The sequence below is a fragment of the Cupressus sempervirens genome, chromosome 1 (assembly GCF_028749045.1).
Source record: "Cupressus sempervirens isolate cs-2001-9-10 chromosome 1, ASM2874904v1, whole genome shotgun sequence".
NCBI classification, from domain to species: domain Eukaryota; kingdom Viridiplantae; phylum Streptophyta; class Pinopsida; order Cupressales; family Cupressaceae; genus Cupressus; species Cupressus sempervirens.
In genome coordinates, this window is record NC_143118.1 from 372,479,788 (window position 1) to 372,494,390 (window position 14,603).

The following is a 14,603-nucleotide window of genomic DNA, read 5'->3' on the forward strand; positions in this document are numbered from 1 at the left end:
AGGTGGTTAGACATACACCTACTTTTTATTTTTTCCCTAAAATTTTTGTAGTACTGCATTAAAATCCAAAATTTTGACCAATCAAATAATTTTTTCTCCAGATAAGGCCTTGTAGTTTAGAAAGTAGATTCAATTTCCTACAGATTAGTTTTTTACAACTTTTTTATATAAAGTCCAGAACCACTTTAAAATTATGTGTCAAGTTGACATAACCCTGATTTGCTACTTTTTCACAGCCACTTAAGGCCATAGTTTGGTACACAATGATCCTGCACATACCCTGGATCTAATGTGGATTCCATGTATTGATAAAATTCTATTATGTTTTGAAAAATAGTATGTTAACCCTTAAATGCATGTATATGTGTTTCATAGAGGAGATGCTATAGTTATTGGCCTACCTCCAGCATGGGTGGATATATCAAAAGAGATAGCAACTAACATGCAACATGCACGCAATAAAATTGCTATGTTGAAAAAGTCATATGCTAAGGCATTGATGCCAACATTTGGTGACACAATGACAAATCAACATGCAATTAAAGAACTCACCCAAGAGATAACATGCTTGCTGAAAAGAAGTGAGCAAATGCTACAAAAGCTTTTAGGGCAAGGCCTATCTGAGGATGCAAATGTTCAGAAGAATGTTCAAGTGTTTCTTCTAGCCAATAAAATATAACTATTAGAATATGTGATTTATGATCAAGAGATTAAATCAATAAAAAAGGTCCTATTTACAGACATCAGCATGCAGAATCTTATTATCATTATACTTAATGATCAAACGAATTTATTCTATATGCAGAGATCTCTTGCCACAAGTCTTTAGGCACTTTCAATGGAGTTTTGTAAACAACAAAATGCTTATCTAGAGTGCTTACGGAAATGAAAATATGTGTGGTGTCATTCACGTCTTCCTATTTAGGATGTGTATCTAGTCTAAGAATGGATAATAATGCAATTTACTAAATGAGTTTATTTGGTTTTTTCTGTGTAGGGATCAGATGAAGTTGACATGGGCATGCATCTGAATGGTCCAAAAACTAGATAAGAGGATAACCAATCTTTTGACTTGGTGAAGAGGATTGCCCTTTTTTGTTTTTGAATAATTCACAAAGTTTTGGAATTTTGAGTGTTTGAATAAGTTCTGTTCTCATTAGCATCAAGATATGCATGTATGCTGACTTTTTGAGTTTTGGTTACAATTTTTTTCATAGGGTTTCAATACACAGTAGCTAGCTAGGATGAAGAAAATAGAAGTGCTAATAGATGAAAGGGAAAGGGAAATTCTCTAGTTAATACAACTTTAATTTCAATCTTTCCAATTTTATTTTTTGCATATATTTGTTTTGTGGTACTTGCTTTGGTGTAGTTCTATCAAAATATAAATTATCTATTTTTGTCTTGCTATCCCAGGTAGATTGTTGAATTAGTAAATCAGCTGCACCAAATAATGAAAGACCTATCAACTCTTGTGATTGATCAGGTAGTGTAATGTTTCTTGCAAATTTGAAATAACACTTGCTAATGAGAAACAAGAAATTACTGCCATTCAATTTACTTTGAGTGTCTTAGTATACCCATTAATGAGTATATTCAAATGTTGAATTAAATGATTAGGTATTCAAGCATTGAATCCTAAATTTACTAATCAAAAACATTATTTACTTTAATTTCTTATCTTGACTATTATAGATCTAAGATATCTAGGCATAGTTGATATATGGCTCCATTTCATTCTTGTGGAGAAACTTAAACCATTACTGTATGGTTCCCTTTCACCTTCCATTTAGTCATATGTTTAACTGTGCTTTATGACCTTTTATCTCCTCTGCATTTGGTGGGAAATATTTTCCTTTCCTTTCATGTTCTTTATGATGATAACCATCCCCTCATTATAGCCTTTATTATAGTAACTATCTCTTGGCTACAAGCAATTGCAATTCCTAGATAATGTTATAAAATTGTACTCCATTGCGTCCATATCATCATCATCAAGCTTGAAACAACTATATTAGACATATATGGTCTGATGGCAATGCTCGTTTTGGGCATGTGAACCTATGCTTGCTGAAGTCTTTCACTAGTGCCCTTAAAGTTTCATTAGAACATTTTGGACTACTTATCTCAGCTAGATCAAAGGGTTTAGGGATCACCAAAAACTAGAGAGACCTGACTAGTGTAGTGCCTACCCTCGTTAACATCTTTTCTGGACATTGTTGTTATTATCAGACTATGATACACTAGTTTTATGTTGATGGATTAGCGGTAGTGTTTTGACACTATCAGACATTATGTTATGGATTCAGTGGTTATATGATGAGATCATATAGATTTTACATTTCATGCATACATGATGATCATTATACTATTTTCAGTCACTATGGATGATTAGATGGATGGTTTATTATCTTATGTGTTTTATTATACTAACCCCATACTTGCATGTGTATGGTGTGCATGTTTTCTTATTGTAAGGTGTTTCTGATGTGGTTAAGGAAGGGAGTCATAGTCACCTACTTAGTCGGGATCTACATGATGCACCACTTCCTGCCATTGTCTGTTTAGCTTAGCATTATATATTGTATGTACATGCATGGTTTTTCTATAGGTTGCAGGTACCGGGTATCGACTTCCCTGAATTGCCAGGATAAGCATACCCTACTATACTATCTCAATGATAAGAGAAGGGAGATAAATTCTCAAGTCCAAATCCCAAACCTTTAAACCAATTGTCCTAGCGAGGTAGGACAAGTATCTGGATATTTTACCCACCGATTGTGTCGGATGACATGATTCGTGATTTTTAACCCTTTAGACTAACTTTTAGTGATTTGCTCTATGATGGGTTTTCATATTTTATCTTAGAGGTCTATGGTGCATTTTCTATTAATTAAGTCTTAATAAATGGATTTAAATTAATAAATTAATTATTCGAGAAAATTAATATAAAATATCATGTTATTTGATATTTTGATTATAATTAATTGAATGGAATTAATTGAGAAAAAATGAATTAAATAAAAGAAAATTAGAAATTAAAATTAACAATAATAATAAAATAATAAAAAAGTAATAAATAAATAATAATAATAAAAGTTATAAAGTTAAAATGAAAGTTATAAATATTTAAATAAAAATTATATAAAAAGTGAATTGGAGTTATACGCTTGCATGGGAATTAACGCACTTCTCTATTTCTCATGTGTCAACAACATGGGGGTTTGTGCATCAATTAAGAACATGGTGTCTACAACCCTATGGCTCATCTTGAAGGTTGTAAATGACCCATTCTTAGTTGGTGACACCTTCCAGCTGTTTCTAGAAGCATTCTATATGTTTCCTAAAAGCTCTTTATATTCAAACATTCATAGAAGCTTAGGGATAGCGTTGGGAGAGCAATTGGAGCATTGGAGGACTCGGAAATTCTGAAGAAGGGAGGAGCTTGCTCTATGGATTTTCTGAGGAAGAATGATTTAGCATCAGAATTTGGGTAGATTCTTGTGATTTTATTTATGCTATTTTCGCATCATACATTCCCTGTCTTCTTCGTGTCTTCCATATGTCTTCTGAGAAGTTTCATATTTTTATGCATTCTCAATATGGGTAGATTAATTTATTTGAGAATTTTATATGCATAGATCTGAAAGATCACAGGGCTAGTGTTTAATTTATAGCCAAATCCATTAAAGAATGAATTGAGTGAATCTATAATGCAAATATTTTAAAATTCCTCAAATTGTAGATATAATCTTTGTGGAAAAAAAAATAACATACATGATTATATTTAGATCTGCATACATATACATATATATAAATATATATTTATATATATGCATATGTATACATTTATTATGGATCTATTATAAAATTCGAATATATATATACATACTGATATATATATATATATATATATATATATATATATATATATATATATATATATATATATATATATATATATATATATATATATATATATATATATATATATATATATATATATATATATATATATATATATATATATATATATATATATACCTATGTATATTTATATATAATGCACCGAATTGAGCAATTAATAAAATCGCAGTGGGAGAATTTATTAATTCGCATCGCGATTTATATCGCACGGAACAAAGTATAATATATATTATATGCCATGGGCATGTTTCGTTCCCTGTATCGGCAGAAGGCAGAGACCTCCAGTCACAGGTTTGTGGCAACAGGGGTACTACGTACCTGCTGTCGGTGCAGTGCCTACGACCGCAGGTACTGCATATCGTAGTAAGAGTTGGGGGGGTTTTTTTAATTGATGTTTATGTTATGCAAAAAAAAAAAAAAAAAATGTTTATGTTAAAAACATTTGTATAGAGTCGATTTCTCATTACTATGTAATATGAAGTCAATCGAAAATTGTTAATTCGATTTCATGAAAACGTATTTACATATGTATGTATGTATATATATATATAAATATATATAAATATATATATATATATATATATATATATATATATATATATATATATATATATATATATATATATATATATATATATATATATATATATATATATATATATATATATATATATATATATATATATATATATTTGTGTGTGTGTGTGTGTGTGTTGGTGTATGTATATATGTAATATGTAAATATGTTATTTAAGTTATTATTTGATAATGACTTATATTGATGGTTTATTTTCATAAAGGTGTCTCTTTAATAATTTTTTAATAATTTAAATGTTTTAAATTATTAAATGAGGAATTAATAGTTGAGTGGGGGATGCATCAAAAAAATGTTATTAATTGGAAAATGGATTTTTAGGAAAACTTTTATTTATCCAAAAACAATATGTGTGTTCCTCCATTCATTCTTCAGACTTGGAAACTTAAACTGAGATTTCTACATTTAAATTCAAGTTGTAAACCCAAAACATGTGTTTGCATTGTGTATTCTTTATGCTATTTTGGGTTTTGGGTTGACTAGTGTTGACCAGTATAGGACGTCTACCAGAGGCTTGGGGGTTATGTGATTGTGGTGACATGATGATGTTTTAATCTCGATCTTTATAAACCAAACCATGGTTATGTGATGGAATGCTCTATGTATTGGTTGTGATTATTGATTGTTATAGTTGAGATTCTTATGTATGAGACACTTGACCTAACCATTATTTTTGGTCATCAATCAGTTATCCTTGGTTATTTTTCTAGTCGCCATGATGGGACTGAAATGTGGATTTATTTTGCTAATGTCATGATGTGACATGTTTCACTCAACCATTTTTGGAGTCTTCGATCAGTATGATTGACATATATATTTTGGTTATTGAGAACCATTGTATATTTGATTATCAGTGATACTTCAGTTGCCAATAGAGAGTTGTTGTGTTCATGATCTTCTATGGATGTTTGCTCATGGAGATTTGATGCTTTTATGCATATTTGATGATTTTATGGATTATCTTTTGTGATTTTGAGATTTATGAGTCAATGAGCATTAGGGTAGGATATCTTCATGTAGTGACGGGAAGTGGCTTGCAATGGGGGCCGGGGCCCTAAGAGGCTACCAGGGTAACTCATTGTAAGTTGGATTAATAAGTGATAACATTCACACCTAATACTAACTGAATGAACCTAAAAAGATAAGAGTTTTGTTCTCGCCCATGCCTTGAGTGCTTGTACAGGCTAGAATGGGAGTAGTGAGACGCATGGTTGCGACCTTGCATTCCGTAGTATGCCTCATCCGTATGAGAGGATACTAGTGGCCACATGAAATCAGTATGGACCCATGGAGTTTAGCTAACTGTCAGTGTAACTTGTACGTGATAATTGCGATGACACTTTCCCGCTTGCATAGTAGGTTCCTACATGTCATTGTGTGCCTCTAGGATTAGATGTCAAATTTTGTGTTTGAAACCCTTGAGTTAGTATGCTTTTAGGATTCCTGGACTTATAAAGATATGTACTATGTGATTTTGATAGCCTATTTGGGACTTGACATTATCTCCTTAGCACGGTGGGAGTGGACCACTTAGGTACCACGTGGTCGAGTGGTAGTGTATTTTCCACTCTTATCATTTGAGATTCATTGAGACATCATGGTTGATGCATCCTTCATGATGGTGGATATGTATCCTTTTTCATTGATGATTAGCATATGTTAGATGATGTTATCTTATGCTTTTATTTGCATGTTAGATTACTTCTACATATGATGTTGTATTTATTAGGAGTGACATTCCTACTATGTAATACCGATGATCTCTTTGGTGATTTGGAATGTTACGCATGAGGGATGGCTAGGATCCATGATGGTCTAATGATGCTATTGACAGTTGGGAGGAACTGTGCACTTAGTTTATTATGTTGTTCTTTATGATGTATGTATATGTTCTCTATGATTTTTTATCATGTGATTATCTCTACTTTGATGTATCATGAATTAGAATAGGTTAATTCTTTGGATTCCTTGGTGGGGCATTACATGTGGTATCAGAGCCCGAGTTACTACATTGGGAGCTCTGGGTATTTTGGAACAACTAGAACTTTGAACTATTAAGTGTAACTTTCCAAACTTGATCTAGGTGAATTGAAAATAGGACTCAAACTGTTACTTGAATATTTTTCATACTTCAACACTTAGTTTCAAAACTAGAAATTTTCCTTAAACTTAGACATAGAACTGAACTTAGTACCTTGTACTATTGTAGGATGGTATCTGGGACTAAGTCTTCTATTAGAGGCCGTGGTAGAGGCCGTGGTCATGGCAGAACTATCAGTGTTCGTGAGTCTGTCCATGAGGGATCGACTCATGTAGAGAGTAGGGAAGAGCACTCTAGTAGGAAATAGGAAGAGAGCCATAGAGAGGACCAAGCTGAGTCTGAAGAGGTCAGTTTGAGGTAGATGATGTAGACTATTCTAGAATGTCTACCTCCTGTTCAAGAACAACCTAAAGTGCATCAGACAGAATAAGAGCATAGACCCAGATCTAGAAGTCCTTAGAAGGAACGTCAGAGGTCCATTGTGTCCACTTAGATGAAGGATCTTTTAAGATCCAAGGTTAAGCCTTTCAATGGGAAAGGTTCTGGTTATGTGGCCGAGCAGTGGCTTATTTCTCTCGACAGGATTTTTGCCATGCAGGAGTTCGACAAAAATGTTAAGGCAAGATTTGTGATCACTAATTTAGAGAATTTTGGGGCCACTTGGTGGACGATTAAGGGGAAGAAATTGGGAATCGATATGAGCAGTGTTACATGGGAATTATTCCTAGAGAGTTTTCATGAACGATTCCTACCAGAGGAATGGAAACAATAAAGGGCTGATGAATTTCATAATCTCAGATAGTATACCTTGTCAAAGACCAAGTATGAGCATAAGTTTTATGAGCTTATGCCTTTTTCAGGGTTCAGTGAAAATTCAGCTCAGTTGACACAACATTTTATTAGGGGATTGAATAACCGTATTATTGGGAGAGTTAAGGTATTTGAACCAAAAACCCTCAAGGATGCGGTGCATTGAGCTATCCTTGTTGAGAAAAGTTTCAACCTTGGTAAAAGTGGTTTTGTAGGAGCACCAGTGGCATCAAGAACTAAAAGCAACTACAATTCAGGTGGTAACAAGAATTTTTCTTTCTCTAAGGGGAAATAGTATCAGCAACAGTCTCAACAGACACAGCAACAGAAGGGCTCAAATTCTCAAGCTCAAGGCGGTGGTAAAGGTTCTAACACCAAGAACAACTGCAATGATCAACGCAATAAACAAAATCAAACCAATCAGCCAGCTCAGAGTAGCCAATCTTTTGTGAGCAGGAACAGTCGTCAGCAATCAAATGTACCACCTATGGGAAGAGGTTCTGGCAGAAATACAAAATTCTTTTCATGTTGTCAGATTGGGCATTATGTAGCTCAGTGTCCTTAGCGAGCACCTTAGTTTTCAAGACCTAGACCTATAGTTTTAGAGCCTACAGTTGGTGATGCTGGTAGAGCTCATAGAGTTTTTGCAACAATTGATCAGCGTCAGGCAGATCATCAAGGAACAGTGGTTGAGACCACAAGTGCTATTAGAGATATATCTCTTTCAGTATTGTTTGACTTAGGAGCTACAAATTCATTTATTTCACCATTTATAGTTTCTAAGTGTAATTTGGATGCAGTGAAGCAAGATCATTGTTGGCAAGTGGAACTAGCCTCAGGCATTAAGGTTTCCATAGATTCTGTAGTTCATAAGTGTGGGCTTAGCTTAGGAAGCTTCGATATGGCAGTGGATCTTCAAGTCATACCCCTTGGTTCCTATGATGTGGTTCTAGGCATGGACTGGCTTGGATCTCATAGAGCCAGTATAGATTGCAGAAAGAAGATTATTATGTCCCAAGATGACCAAGGGAATGATGTGCAAATAGTTGGGATACTGAGGCCTATATCTCTATGCATGATTTCTACTATGCAATTGAAGCAAATTTTCCATAAGGGATGTCAGATATTTGCTGTTATGGTAAACGATTTTGATGGGGAAGATCCCATGAGGGAGATTTTAGATCACCCAATTTTGCAGGAGTATGCAAATGTTTTTCCAAGTGAGATTTCAGGCATGCCTTCAAAGAGGGACATTGATTTTAGTATTGATCTGATTCCTGGAGCAAAGCCTACCTCTAAAGCTCCTTATTGCATGATTGCTCAAGAATTGGGTGAGCTACGTCTTCAGCTAGAGGAACTTCTAGCCAAAGGGAGCATTCGACCTAGTGTGTCACCATGGGGAGCTCTAGTGCTCTTTGTGAAGAAGAAAGATGGTTCTTTGCGCCTTTGTATTGACTATAAACAGTTGAATAAGGTGACTACTAAGAACAGGTATCCTTTACCTAGGATTAATGACTTATTTGATCAGATCAAGGGAGCTACAATATTCTCCAAGATTGATCTTAAGTCAGGATACCACCAGCTTTGCATTAACGAAGCGACTATTCACAAGACTTCTTTTTGAACTCGTTATGGGCATTATGAGTTCACAGTGGTACCTTTTGGATTGACTAATGCTCCATCGATTTTCATGAGTTTGATGAATGGCGTGTTCTGATCTTGTCTGGATAGGTTTGTAGTCATGTTTCTTGATGACATATTGATATATTTTAGGACTCAGAAGGAGCATGAGCAACACCTACAGTTGGTATTGTAGTGTTTGAGAGATAATCAACTTTATGCTAATGCAGCTAAGTGTGAATTCTTCAAAACAGAGATTCAGTATTTAGGGCATGTTATTTTAGGTGATGGTATTTCAGTGGATTTTGCAAAGATTCAAGTGATAATAGATTGGCCGAAATTGACTAATGTGTCAAAGATTCGTAGTTTCATGGGTTTAGCTGGTTATTATCGCAGATTTGTCCAAAACTTCTCTAGGATAGCACATCTTATCACTTCTCTTCAAAGGAAAGGAAAGAAGTTTGTATGGACAGAGAAATGCGAGCAAGCTTTCCAGAAGCTCAAGGAGCTTTTGACCAGTGCACTGATATTGGCAGTACTGGATCTAGAAGGTGATTTCATGGTATGTGCAGATGCTTCTCTTGAAGGGATTGGGGCAGTATTGATGCAGAATGGACGAGTGATTGCATATGAATCACGTAAGCTCAAGGATCATGAGTTAAATTGCCCTACACATGATCTTGAGTTAGCAGTAGTAGTTCATGCTTTGACAAGGTGGAGACATTTCTTGTTGGGGCACAGATTTTAGCTACACAGTGATCATCATAGTCTTCAGTACATTTTTACTCAGCCTAATTTGAATGCTCGCCAGAGGCGATGGATGGAGTTTCAATGATAAGAGAAGGGAGATAAATTCTCAAGTCCAAATCCCAAACCTTCAAACTAATTGTCCTAGTAAGGTAGGACAAGTATTTGGATATTTTACCCACCGAATGTGTCAGATGACATGATTCATGATTTTTAACCCTTTAGACTGATTTTTAGTGATTTTCTCTATGATGGGTTTTCATATTTTATCTTAGAGGTCTATGGTGCATTTTCTATTAATTAAGTCTTAATAAATGGATTTAAATTAATAAATTAATTATTTGAGAAAATTAATATAAAATATCATGTTATTTGATATTTTGATTATAATTAATTGAGAAAAAAATGAATTAAGAAAAGAAAATTAGAAATTAAAATTAACAATAATAATAAAATAATAATAAAGTAATAAATAAATAATAATAATAAAAGTTATAAAGTTAAAATGAAAGTTATAAATATTTAAATAAAAATTATATAAAAAGTGATTGGAGTTATAAGCTTGCATGGGAATTAATGCACTTCTCTATTTCTCATGTGTCAACAACATGGGGGTTTGTGCATCAATTAAGCACATGGTGTCTACAACCCTATGGCTCATCTTGAAGGTTGGAAAGGACCCATGCTTACTTGGTGACACCTTCTAGTTGTTTCTAGAAGCATTCTAGATGTTTCTTGAAAGCTCTTTATATTCAGGCATTCATAGAAGCTTAGGGATAGCGTTGGGAGAGCAATTGGAGCATTGGAGGACTCGAGAATTATAAAGAAGGCAGGAGCTTGCTCTACGGATTTTCTAAGGAAGAGCGATTTAGCATCAGAATTTGGGTAGATTCTTGTGATTTTATTTATGCTATTTTTGCATCACGTATTCCCTGTCTTCTTCGTGTCTTCCATATGTCTTCTGAGAAGTTTCATATTTTTATGCATTCTCAATATGGGTAGATTAATTTATTTGAGAATTTTATATGCATAGATCTGAAAGATCATGGGGCTAGGGTTTAATTTATAGCCAAATCTATTAGAGAATGAATTGAGTGAATCTATAATGCAAATATTTTAAAATTCCTAAAATTTTAGATATAATCTTTGTGGAAAAAAAAATAACATACATGATTATATTCAGATCTGCATACATATACATATATATAAATATATATTTATATATATGCATATGTATACATTTATATATATATAAATATATATTTATATATATGCATATGTATACATTTATTATAGATCTATTATAAAATCCAAATATATATATATACATACATATATATATACATACTGATATATATATATATATATATTTATATATAATGCACCGAATTGAGCGATTAATAAAATCGCAGTGGGAGAATTTATTAATTCGCATCGCGATTTATATCACATGGAACAAAGTATAGTATATATTATATGTCGTGGGCATGTTTTGTTCCTCGCGCCGGCGGAAGGCAGAGACCTGCCGTCGCAGGTCTGCGACGACAAGGGTACTACATACCCGCTGTCGGTGTAGTGCCTGTGACCGCAGGTACTGCATACCGCAGTAAGAGTTAGGGGGGGGGGGGGGGGGAGGGGGGGGGTTTAATTGATGTTTATGTTATACCAAAAAAAAAATTAACGTTTATGTTAAAAACATTTATATACAGTTGATTTCTCATTACTATGTAATATGAAGTCAATCTAAAATTGTTAATTCGATTTCATGAAAACATATTTACATATGTATGTATGTATGTATGTATGTATGTATGTATGTATGTATGTATGTATGTATGTGTGTGTATATATATATATATATACATATATATATACATATATATATATACATATATGTATATATATATATATACATATATGTATATACATATATATATATACATATATGTATATACATACATATATATATATATACATACATATATATATACATACATATATATATATATACATATATATATATATATATGTATATGTATATATATATATATATATGTATGTATATATATATATGTATGTATGTATATACATATATGTGTATGTAAAATGTAAATGTATGTAATATGTAAATATGTTATTTAATTTATTATTTGATAATGACTTATATTGATGGTTTATTTTCATAAAGGTGTCTCTTTAATAATTTTTTAATAATTTAAATGTTTTAAATTATTAAATAAGGAATTGATAGTTGAGTGGGGAATGTATCAAACAAATGTTATTAATTGGAAAATGGATTTTTAGGAAAACTTTTATTTATCCAAAAACAATATGTGTGTTTCTTCATTCATTCTTCAGACTTGGAAACTTAAACGGAGATCTCTACATTTAAATTCAAGTTGTAAAACCAAAACATGTGTTTGCATTGTGTATTCTTTATGCTATTTTAGGGTTTGGGTTGACTAGTGTTGATCATTATAGGACGTCTACCAGAGGCCCTGGGGTTATGTGACTGTGGTGACATGATGATGTTTTAATCCTGATCTTTATAAACCCAACCATGGTTATGTGATGGAATGCTCTATGTATTGGTTGTGATTATTGATTGTTATAGTTGAGATTCTTATGTTTGAGACACTTGACCTAACCATTATTTTTGGTCATCGATCAGTTATCCTTGGTTATTTTTCTAGTCACCATGATGGGACTGAAATGTGGATTTATTTTGATGATGTCATGATGTGACATGTTTCACTCAACCATTTTTGGAGTCTTCGATCAGTATGATTGAGATATATATTTTGGTTATTGAGAACCATTGGATATTTGATTATCAGTGATACTTCAGTTGCCAATAGAGAGCTGTTGTGGTCATGATTTTCTATGAATGTTTGCTCATGGAGATTTGATGCTTTTATGCATATTTGATGATTTTATGGATTATCTTTTGTGGTTTTGAGATTTATGAGTCCATGAGTATTAGGGTAGGATATCTGCATGTAGTGATGGGAAGTGGCTTGCAATGGGGATCAAGGCCCTAAGAGGCTGCCAGGGTAACTCATTGTAAGTTGGATTAATAAGTGATAACATTCACACCTAATACTAACTGAATGAACCTAAAAAGATAAGAGTTGTGTTCTCGCCCATGCCTTGAGTGCTTGTATAGGCTAGGATGGGAGTAGTGAGATGCATGGTTGTGACCTTGCATTCCGTAGTATGCCTCGTCAGTATGAGAGGATACTAGTGGTCGCATGAAATCAGTATGGACCCATTGGGTTTAGCTAATTGTCATGTTAACTTGTACGTGATAATTGTGACGACACTTTCCCACTTGCATAGTAGGTTCCTACATGTCACTGTGTGCCTCTAGGATTAGATGTTAGATTTTGTGTTTGGAACCCTTGAGTTAGTATACTTTTAGGATTCCTGGACTTATAGAGATATGTGCTATGTGATTTTGATAGCCTGTTTGGGACTTGAGATTATCTCCTTAGCACGGTTGGAGTGGACCACTTAAGTACCATGCGGTCGGGTGGTAGTGTATTTTCCACTCTTATCATTTTGAGATTCATTGAGACATCGTGGCTGATGCATCCTTCATGATGGTGGATATGTATCTTTTTTCATTGATGATTAGCATATGTTAGATGATGTTATCTTATGCTTTTATTTTCATGTTAGATCACTTCTACATATGATGTTGTATTTATTAGGAGTGACATTCCTACTATGTAATACCGATGATCTCTTCGGTAATTTGGAATGTTACGCACGAAGGGATGGCTAGCATCCACGATGGTCTAATGATGCTATTGATGGTTGGAAGGAACCGTGCACTTAGTTTATTATGTTGTTCTTTATGATGGATGTATATGTTCTCTATGATGCTGTATCATGTGATTATCTCTACTTTGATGTATCATGGATTAGAATAGGATGATGTACCTTATTCTATGTATGTATATTCTTTTGAGCTTGTCATACCCTGTGACATGTACAGTGGATGAATGAGCATTTGAAATGTAATGTGTAAACATTGGACTTATCATTATTATTTCATTTGGATGATGTACTAGATGGATTCATGTATGTAATTAAATGTTGTTGGATCTTAAAGAATGTAATATGTTATTTATGCTATGTTTACTTTCAGATGGACAATGATATTGCTTCCATTATTGTGCAAAAGTTATATGTGATATTTACTATCATAAAAAAAAAAAAAATTGTTTCTAAACTTACTAAAATTCTAGGTTAATTCTTTGGATTCCTTGGTGGGGCATTAAAAGTAGCAAGGAAAAACACTTTCTTCTTCTACAACTATTTCCTCTTCTTAAACCTTGCCAACTTCCCCGTACTAATGCTTCAGCATTGGTCAGTGGTGCAAGTTAAAGAGACCACATTTCTTTGAGGCATTCTATAAAATAGTTCACATGCCTTACCTATGATTTGACATTTTTCATGCATCATGCACTCTTTCATCTAGTTGATGATAGATTCTAGAGAGTGATCTGAAATGATGATGCTTAAAAATACATAGAATCAAATCCAAACGAACTTCCATTACAAATGAATTGTGGAAATCTAATATTGTTAATTTGGCATGCATGTCTACCAGGACAATCACAACCTAAACATATATATAATAGATTTACACAATCCATTTGTAATGCAAGTTTGTTTTGGATTTGATTTTGTGTGTTTCTTAGCATCATCATTTCATATCACTCCATACAATCCATCAGCTAGATGAGAGAGTGCAGGATTCATGCAAAATGTCAAATCATAGGCAAGTCATGTGAACTATTTTATGGAATGCCTCAAAAAAAAATTCAACCAAGATTTGGTCAAAATTTTGACCAA

At 33.3% G+C, this 14,603-nt stretch overlaps 1 pseudogene; it reads left to right on the forward strand.

Moving 5' to 3' along the window:
- Positions 1-352: 352 nt before the first annotated feature.
- On the forward strand, positions 353-11,357 carry LOC149577791 (tlg2p-like protein a; annotated as a pseudogene).
- Positions 11,358-14,603: the final 3,246 nt, after the last annotated feature.